A 9848-nucleotide genomic window follows, 5' to 3' on the forward strand; every position below is an offset into this window, starting at 1 on the left:
GGTTGGACCGAAGGGTCTGTTTCCATGCTGTACATCTTATGACTATGACTTTGGGAAAAAGAACTTTGGAACTGGCTGAATTATGGGGATGAAGAGCATAATGCTGTTGAATGAGAACATATTGATTCCTTATAGCAGTAGCTTACAAATTTATCCAGGCTAGGAATTGTCAGTTAGAATTACATTAAAATTACAACACAGGTCATACAGTACGGCTTCACCAGTCTATCTTGGTGTTTGTCCCCCACATGCAGTTATACTAATCCCATGTGTCTACAGTTTTCCCACATCTCAACATCCTTTTGTCACAAAGTCATACAGCATGGGAACAGACCCTTTTGTCCAGCCAGTCCAAGCTGACCATAATCGCAAACTAAACCATTCCCACCTTCCCTGGCTTGGCCCCTATCCCTCCAAACATAGCTTATTCATGAACTTATCCAAATGTCTTTTAAACATTGTCACTGTACCCCAAATCCACCATTTCCTCTGGAAGTTCATTTCACACACACAAACCATTGGGTTAAAAAAAAGCCCCCTTTTGTCTTTTTTAAATCTTTGTCCCCATTTTTAAAATGTTAAAAATATGCCCTCTAATCTTGAAACTCTCCACCCGAGGGAAAAGACACCTCCCATTCATATCTATATTCGTCATGATTTTATAAACCTCTATAAAGTCATCCTCAACCTTCTGCTCTCCGGTGAAAAAAGTCCCTGTTCATCCAGCCTCTCCTTATAACTCAAACCCTCCTTTTCCTTCTGTCATAAACTCCAGGTCAATGTTTAATAGCCAATGTTTAAAACCTTCCTGTCATTCTCCATCCAAAATCTCCTGTGTTTAATATTATAACGGTGCATTATTGTTCTGATTTGCTCAACTACTGGAACCAGTCTGTTTCAATGGCTCTTTCCCATCCCTTGATAATGTCAAACATTATCAAATGACCCCTTTGTCTCCTCCCCATCTCCCCACCCCACCCTATCCCTGTAGCCCTGAATTTCTCATGGCCAATCCACCTGACCTGCACATCTTTGGACTGTGGGAGGAAACCAGAGCACCCGGAGGAAACCCCACGCAGACATAGGGAGAATGTGCAAAACCTACACAGACAGTCACCCTGAGGCTAGAATCAAACCCAGGTCCCTGGTGCTGTGAGACAGCAACGCTGACCACTGAGCCATTGTAGACAATATGCGTACGAAATTACCCAATGGACCTGATTTTCAGATCCAGGTTGATAGAAAGCGCAGACCAGGTTACCAGACTTAACAAGGATTACTGTTTGTTACAACTGTCTAGACTGTAACCACAGGAAACAGTTATAAACCATCAGCATATAAAACTCCCCTTACACACTCACGTGTACATCACCTACACAGAGACAAAACCTACACAGGGACACACAGTTAGGGAAGTGTTGATACTGGGTGGGGGAAAACTGGTTAGGCAGTCCGTTGATTCCTTTTCATAAGTTGCTGAGATGATCCTTATGAGTCTTATTTTGGTCAGAATGTTGCTTTTCAGTTTTCTTCCATAGAATCTTTGGATACTTGCACAGGGTTTGCGAGAGACCCAGAGTGACTGGACCAATCGTAAAAGGTCTCTGACATATCAGTTCAAAGTCATAGTTTACAGCAATTGTTGAACTGGTCTTCCTCAGATTTAAAATGGAATTTGACTGCAGAGAACAGTGAGACAGACTCCCTGCTGGTGGAAATCAAAGCACATCTCTGTATCTTGTTCCCAACCCAAGATTGTTCCCAAATCTTGTTCATTTGTTCATCTGAAAACCAATCACACGGTGGTTGGCAGGGGGCAAAGATTTTTGCCTTCAATGTCTGGTTACTAGTCCATAGACTGTTAGAGAGAGACTTCAGTATATATTGGAGTCATTGTTGATCTCATGTAAAAGTTGAACCCCTATTTCTGGCCAAATAATCTGTAATTTTCCATATATCTCGTGTAAAGGTCGACCCTCGTCCCTCAAAGATCACAGATCAGTGTTTATGAGTTAGCGTGCTGGCTGTTGTGTTCTGCTCCAGGTTTTCAGAATTGCCATAATTCAATTTTTGTTTTGTTTTTTATTTGTTAAGAGATCAGTTGGGCTTCTGCTAATGATATGGTCTGAATTTTGATGGGCATGAATTCCAGCCCCTCCATGTGACAGTCGACCTCATAATTTTAACCTTAAAAAGTAGTCAAAAACATTTGACTATTACTCCCATATGTCCGGTATTCAAGAGGAGTTTCCAGTTCTGTGTTCAGCAGTATAAGTGACCTTTATTCAGAGTTCTTTTACCACACGTGTGGGAGAGGGCAGAGACCCCTCCAAATCCGGCTTTCACGTGGGGCCCAGTTGCCTCTTAAACATGGCTCATATCAGACCACTCAGTGACACTCTTTCCAAATAGAGGATATTGATACATACCATGTTACAACGGTTATATATAACATATATAACATCAGAGCTTGCCACATCCCCTGTGACCTACACATCCAAACCTGTGAATACATTATCGATGATGGACAACTTCATGGTCAACCTTAGATTCCCCATGACCTCATGATGTTTACCAGACATTGTTATCATCAGACCATTTTTTTTTTAGAATTAGAATCCCTAGTGTGTGGAAACAGGCCCTTAGGCCCAACAAGTCCACACTGACCCTCCGAAGAGTATCCCACCCAAACCCATTCCCCTACATTTACCCCTGACTCATGCACCTAACCTATACATCCCTGAGAACTGTGGGCATTTTAGCACTGCAAATTCACCTAACCTGCGCATTTTTGCATTGTGGGAGGAAACCGGAGCACCCGGAGGAAACCGGAGCACCCGGAGGAAACTCCACACAGACAGTCGCCTGGGGCTGTAATTAAACCCAGGTCCCAGGTGCTGTGAGGCAGCAGTGCTAACCACTGAGCCACCAGCCTTGGAATCTTACAACGTACCCCATTAATTCCAATGTTAACCCTTTCTCAGACGTTTGCCAGACTTGCTTGTCTCTAAGGACTGTTCAATTTCTGTTATTCATTGCATTCATTGCTATCCTTATCAAATTCTGTTATTCATCTTATATTTCCTATTACCCAAATCACAAGAGATACAAAAAGATGCTAATTCCTACTAATTGCTATAAAATTCATAAGATCAGTTTTAATATAGGGTTAGGTATGTATAAAGTTATATGGTTCCACCTGATGTGTACAGCTTCTTTCCACCTGACAGAATGTCAAACAAACATGGCCCCTCTATCCTGCAGCTGCAGTTATAACTCCTTCTATTTATGTACTGTCTGTAAGTGTGTTTTAAACAGGAGATTGATCCTAAGGTGGCATTAACGGTCTCTACTCCAAATATTTCTACAATAACCATTTTACGTAACGAGACAACATCAGTTCGCATTCCGTTAATAAGACTGAAACTCAGTCACTTTTCCAGGTCAAGAATCTTATCTGAATTCCTCAACTTTTTCACAATGTCTTTGTTTCCTCCCCTCCCCCCTCCAGTCCTTGGACATCAGAATATTTATTTAGGTTGGGAAGCTACCATTGTTTATTTTCTCGAATTCAAGATGGTGCCCTTTAGAGGTCTCTGCTTACCCATTTGTCACTCAGTCCCTCTGATCCTCTCCACTGTCTATAGCCCTTTGTTTTAGAAGAATTCAACCAGATCTCTTCACGATCGGTGTCAATTGCATTTCTTAATTTCTCAGTACTCAGCCACCTAAAAGAGTATATGTTAACGTGGGATTATACTTTTCTTTTCATTCTTGCTAAACTACAAACTTTGGACTGTCTATTCCCAAACAAATCCAAAAGATGTGCAGACCAGGTAAATTGGCCATGTTAAATTGCCCATAGTGTTAGGTGTATTAGTCAGGGGTAAATATAGGGTAATGGAATGGATCTGGGTGGGTTATTCTTCAGAGGGTCGGTATGGACTTGTTGGGCCGAAAGGCCTGTTTCCATACTGTAGGGAATCTAATCTCATCTGTTATCAGGCTGCCTCTTACATATATCTACTGCTCTGAATTTGCACAAAACTCCTTGCACGGTGGCTCAGTGGTTAGCACTGCTGCCTCACAGTGCCAGGGACCCAGGTTCGATTCCAACTTTGGGTGAGTGACTGTGTGGAGTTTGCATATTCCCCCCGCGTCTGCGTGGGTTTTCTCCGCGTGCTCTGGTTTCCTCCCACAATCCAAAGATGTGCAGGTCAGGTGAATTGGCCATGCTAAATTGCCCATAGTGTTAAGTGCATTAGTCAGAGGGAAATGAGTCTGGCTGGGTTACTCTTTGGAGAGTCGGTGTGGACTTGTTGGGCCGAAGGGCCTGTTTCCACACTGTAGGGAATCTAATCTAATGTAATCTCTTGGCATAGACACAATATTCAAATCACAAGAGATACCAAAAGATGCTAATTCCAACTAATTGCTATAAAATTCACAAGGTCAGTTTTAATATAGGGTTAGTTATGTATAAAGTTATATGGTTACACCTAATGAATGCAGTTTCTGCCCCACCTGACCTTGGAATGTCAAACAAACATTGCCCCTCTGTCTTGTAGCTGCAATTATAACTCCCTTTTTTTTTCTAACCACCTTGATTTGAGGTAGGGACCCACCCATCAAACCTTGCCATTCTGCTTTTCACCAACCCAAAGACTTTTTTTTAGCCAAAAGTACCACGTCACATTTTGTGATATTGGAATCCATCTGCCACATTTGTAGCCGTTAATCCAACCGTATCACTGTTACCTTGCAGTTTCTTTCATGCATCCATTACCTCGACTGCTCCCTGACTTGAGTAACCTCTGTAAAAATGGACACCATTCCCTGTGGAACGAGATTCAAGTAAAAGTGAGGAAGTTGCCAGTCTAAAGACAAATTATGGACGTGGATGATAAAGATTGTTGAAAGGGATACCCTCCTTCGGAATAAAATGTGTGATAATACTATCTGCTAAAAACATGCCTCTTTTATGGCCAGTGGTTGAAAATTCAGTGTATTACACTTTGTAATTTGGCTTCAGGAGGACTGCATTTAATTGACTCCCGATTTTAGATGTTTAGGCTCAGTGGTCACATTCTCACTCATAAGTCATGTGGTCTTGCTCCAGTCCGGAGACTTGCAGACACAATCCACACTGACGCGCCAGCGCAGTACTGAAGGAATGATGCACTGATTGAAAGACCACTTTCAGATGAGACATTAAATTGAGATGTGCCCTTTAACCTAGACTATTCTGGGGAGGAGCACGAGAGTCCCCACCAGTGTCCTCAGCCAATATTTATCCTTCAGCCATACAATATGAGGTGTTTGTCAGAAACCAAGAGTAGAAATTGCAGAAGAAACTCAGCAGGTCTGGCAGCATCGTCACAAAAAGAAACAGAGTTAACATTTCCAGTACTTAGAGTTCTGGACTTGAAACGTTAACTCTATTAACTCTATTCCTCCCTCCACAGATGCTGCCAGACCTGCTGAGTTTCTCCAGCAATTTCTGTTTTTGCTTCACATTTCCAGCACCCATAGTTCTTTGTTTGATTTTTCCGTTGTTTGACAGACCTCACTCTGGGCACATTTCCTGCATTGAACAGCGTCCATCCTACAAAAGCACTGAGCAGGCGTTAGAATGCTTTGTGGGCCATCCCATATGCAGGAGATCTGATGTAAATGCAAGTGTCTGTTTTGTTTTTTTTACAGAGAAGCATTTTACTACTGCCAGTGTTCAGAAAGGAAATGGCTGGAGCAGAGGATGAGCGGACTGCAGATGAAGTGTGTGCCTGCTGCTTTCACACATTAAAGCATGGTTTAGATACAAGAGGATATTTTAATTTAGCATGAGCAACTTTAAAACCGCATGGGAAATCACTTGCATTCGTTGATCTGAAGAGGGTGTGATTGGCGCTCCATGGGCACTTGACGCACACCATCGGTACGGGCAACTCTTCAAACTGAGCCGAGGAGTTTTTTTCTTTCAATTTAGCGCCTTTGATACATTTCCTGTGACTGAGGATGTTCACAGCAGATCACAACACATTGAGGTTCCAGCAAGGAGTGTACAAATCACTTATTACACACAGCATCTAGCCTTATAATTTTCTTGAACCCATGGTTTCAGGGTATTAAACAAACCTACTTGCTTATTTAAAAAAAAAAGAAAAAAAAAAGAAAAAAATCATCAATGGTTTTGCTGTACATAAAGAACTCTGTAAAAACAAATAAAAATAATTCTGATCAGGTGGCATTTCTGGAAGCAATGCAAACACACTAACAGCACCTCAACTGTTTTAGTGTCTGATTCACGCTTTAGAAGTTGATTCCACTTACTTAAAATGTTTTGAGTGTGAATCCACAATTTCTTGTACAATTAATAGAAAAGGTATAATCTTTGTATATGCAAAAACACTGGCTTCATTTTAACTGAGATAGCTTTCTTTCAGACTACACTGCACAGTTCAAAATGATTTTCAAAAACATGGGGGAAAACAATGTGTAATTCTACTGAGACAAAAGTATTCTTAAAAACCAAAACATCAATATTCCAATGCATGTGTCCCTCATTTTAATTAAACTTTCTTTTCTCCTGCAGTTTTCAGCCATGGTGTTGGAATTTAACACAAGATTTATCACACGTTTCCCTTTCATTTTTCTTGCTTCTTTTTTAAAAATAATGAAACAATCTTAAAAGATGCCATACATAATGCAAAGGGGAAGTGTTTCAAGTACTTGCTTCTAGAAGGGTTTATTGCTTGCAATTCAGTACTTGAACTAATTCTCATGCAGGCACAGTATTGACCAACCAAGTTGGGACAATGAGAACGTACACGCTTGTAGACTGGCAACACGGTGTAAAATTATTACTGTATCATGTGTATTGGCGATAAGATGTAGAAGTCTTTCCATAAGCCGATCGTCTGTAATCTTTTTTAGCAGTGTAATAATAGGTTGTTAAGGCCTGCTGTGGTTAAAAGGGCGGTCTACCATTGAATTTGGTGAATTACTCTCCTTTGTTGATTATATTCATATGAAAACATTAAGCAGTCACTGAAGATAGCTCTTATAACTATGTATGAAAACAACAAAACTCCACTGAATGATCCAGTTGATTATTCAAGCAAAAATAAATTGTGTTCAATCACTAGTATTTGTGCATTTTGTTCAGAAAATCTGATTCCAGTATTAAATTGCAGCTGTACCCTCATCCCCAATGCTCATTTGATGATGCCTTCCAAACCTGTGACCTTTACCATCCAGAAGGACAAGAGCAGCAGATACACAGGAACACCCCTCTTCCTGCAAGTTCCCCTCCGAGCCACACAGCACCATGACTTGGAAGCTAATTGACTGTTTCTGCCTTGCCACTGAGTAATAACCCTGGAAGGCCCAACCTAACAGCATCCCGTGGACTGCAGTGGTTCAAGAAGGCAACTCAAGGCCAGCTTCTGCAAGGTGATTACGGATGAGCAATAATGCCAAAGCCCAGGCAGCAATGTTCATATCCCTTGAAAAATTTGTTTTATTCAAATCTTTACCATCTCTTGTTCTTGTCAAGATGACTTCAGCTTGACAGTCACTGTGGCCAGATTCTGAATTATGCATCCTTTGCCAGGCCATCACAGATAACCATGCAGTTAAGATAACGGAGTGTACCATCTGTGGTTTCAGTCTGGGATTTTCAACCCCCTACCACTCAGGAGTCCAACATCCCAGTGTTGACAGCACAGTAAGATTCTATTCAGGACCAACTTTTCTCTTGCACTGCTGCACATCTTAAATAAAATATCCTTCAGTTCTACAAATTTGATTCTGGCATTTAAATACTTGAACTTCATAATTATTACAAGTAACCGTTATAATAGCTTTTCCATTCCTATCAATAGCTTTAGTGTACAGGAGACCATTTCATTAAATAGAGGCACAGTGAACTAATCTACATGGTCTGAGCAAGAAACAAACCACAATTTTCTGAACTGTGTTTTCATGTTCTCAGAAACAAATATTTCTCAACAGATCTATCTTCATCTGTGTTAGGGATATAGTCAGAAGAGGTGAAATATAGGAACTTTCTAATGAAGGATTACTGTCATTAAAATATAAAACTCCCTCTCTACAAAATCTAAAAAGGTATGTCAGTAATCAGGAGTGATTTAATATGTACAATTAAATGTGTTATATATTCCTGTATTCAATAGGAAATTTGGGAAGCATGATGGCTGAGTGGTTAGCACTGCTGCCTCACAGCACCAGGGACCCAGGTTTGATTCCACCCTCAGGGTGACTATCTCTGTGTTGTTTGCACACTTTCCTTGCGTCTGTGTGGGTTTCCTCTGGGTGCTCCAGTTTCCTTCCACAGTCCAAAGATGTGCAGGTAAGGTGGATTTGCCATGCTAAATTCTCCTGTAGTGTCCAGAGAGGCTGGGTGGGTTAACTATGGTAAATGTGGGGTTCCAGATGCTCATCAGAGGGCCCGTGCAGACTTGATGAGCCAAATGGCCTCGAACTGCACTGTGGGGTTTCTAAAAACTCTGTCTGAATCACCCATTACTCCTGCCTGTATGCTTGCTGACCTGCATTAGCTCCTGTTTCAGCAACACCTTGATTTTAAAATTCTCATCCCTGTTAATAGGTTCCTCTGTGTGGCCTCCCCATTCCCTATCTCTGATCTCTTCCAGCTTTACAACCCTCCTCACCGCCACAAGATCTCCGAGCTCTGCCAATTCTGATCCCTTGAGCATCCCAGAGTTTAAACCGTTCCCCAGTTGGTCTCCATAATGATGCTATACATTCTACTGCTTCGGCCCTAAGCTCTGCAATTCTCTCCATGAGCCAAGCCCCTGTCTACCTCCTGAGTACTGTTTAAGAGGAACTTTTACAGATTTTAGTCGGATGGCCTGATGTATCTCAGTGTCGGGAGACTGCCAGTAGTCCAGGCAGTTCTTTGTGGATATCGGTTTGAAACCCACCATGGCACATGCAGATATTTGAGTCCAATCTTTAACAAAATCTAGAATTAAAATCTAATCTAAAAGCATCGTTCGCCATTTTTGATCGCTGCAAAATCCTGTCTGATTGGCTAATGTCATTTAGGGAAGGAAATCTGCCATCCTTGCCCAATCGGGCCTCCATGTAACTCCAGACTCCACAGCAACCTACCTGCCCTAGCAAGTCACTCAGTTTCAGGGCAATTAGGGATGAGTGACAAACATAGACTGAGCCAGTGATGCCCTTGTCATATGAATGAAGGAAAAGAAGTGTTGAGCATCATGGGGATGTATTATACTAGAGGTGATATATAAATACAGTTTGTTGAACTCATTTGTCAATTGGGATTGCCTTTAAATTTACAAATCTTGAATTCTAAAACTTAGACATCAAGTGGAGTTTTTGCTCAAATTGGTGCACTTCAGGAGTCCAAGATCCTGTGCTATCATTGCCCTAGAACTCTGGGGATTCCAGTCAATGAAATCTAAGCAACAGTGTTTTGACAGCTACATTGGAAACACCAAGTACAACCCTCAATATAGCTATATCCACCACCACCACCCCTGCTGTTGTACTACTTAAGCCTTGATCTGCACTAATTACTAGATACATTGACCCATTACAGTTCCCTGTGCTTCTCACTTGGTCACAGAATCCAGATTGACACTTCAGGATGACACTGATGGCATGTTACCCTGCACTGGCGCAGTCTTTTTGTTGAAATGTTGAACCATATATCCTCCTGGATGGACATGAAGTTCCTATGACAGCACTCGGAAGAAAAACTGGCAAGATCTTCCTCGAGACTTGTATAGTATTTATCCCTCAACTGCCATCACTAACACATATTGTCTGGTATTGTC

At 41.5% G+C, this 9848-nt stretch overlaps 1 protein-coding gene across 8 annotated transcripts in view; it reads left to right on the forward strand.

Annotated features, from left to right (window-relative positions):
* Positions 1-7144, forward strand: part of ank3b (ankyrin 3b) — a 737210-nt gene extending 730066 nt beyond the window's left edge. For all 8 annotated transcript variants that reach the window (XM_043712330.1, XM_043712329.1, XM_043712328.1 and 5 more), the window contains one exon: positions 5704-7144. The gene's annotated coding sequence lies outside the window, so the exon portion shown is untranslated. The remainder of the gene's footprint in view (positions 1-5703) is intronic.
* Positions 7145-9848: the final 2704 nt, after the last annotated feature.

Source organism: Chiloscyllium plagiosum, chromosome 22, assembly GCF_004010195.1.
Source record: "Chiloscyllium plagiosum isolate BGI_BamShark_2017 chromosome 22, ASM401019v2, whole genome shotgun sequence".
Classification (NCBI taxonomy): domain Eukaryota; kingdom Metazoa; phylum Chordata; class Chondrichthyes; order Orectolobiformes; family Hemiscylliidae; genus Chiloscyllium; species Chiloscyllium plagiosum.